The following is a 686-nucleotide window of genomic DNA, read 5'->3' on the forward strand; positions in this document are numbered from 1 at the left end:
CTTAAATATTCCGTTTTCTTCTATAATATCAGTGACATTTGAACCAACAACCTGTGGATTATGGGCAAGTGTTCAAATAGGTGGCAACTAGTTATGTGCATTTATTGCATTGAGGCTGAATTTAAATGCAGCTGGTCTTGCTTCCACACTAGACTCCACTACTGATTCTAAAAGATGTTTTGACTCTAGATGACCCTAAAAGATAAAGTTTGTTTAGTGATATTTTCTGGGATGGTTCTGCTCTGGGTCTGGAAATTTTGCAGTGATATGCTCTGGATGCAGGTAATAGATTTCTCCCAGTTGTCTTTCAGTTCACCAGATGCATGGCTTGGCATAAAAATCTGTAATGGATGAGTCTCATCCCAAACACTCAATCTTCTCCCCTCTCCCATCAGGCAAGAGGTACAGAGGTGTGAAAACTCATCCCTTCAGATTTAAGAACAGTTTCTTCCCAGCTGTTATCAGGCAACTGAACATTCTACCAACAACTAGAGAGCGGTCCTGATCTACCATCTGCTTCATTGGAGACCTTCAGGCTATCTTTAATCGGACTTTACTGAACTATATCTTGCACTAAACGTTAGTCTCTTTATCCTGTATCTGTATGCAGTGGACGTCTTAATTATAATCATGTACGGTCTTTTTGCTGACTGGATAGCATGCAACAAAAAAGCTTTTCACTGTAC

This window comes from Amblyraja radiata, chromosome 5 (assembly GCF_010909765.2).
Source record: "Amblyraja radiata isolate CabotCenter1 chromosome 5, sAmbRad1.1.pri, whole genome shotgun sequence".
Taxonomy (NCBI): Eukaryota; Metazoa; Chordata; class Chondrichthyes; order Rajiformes; family Rajidae; genus Amblyraja; species Amblyraja radiata.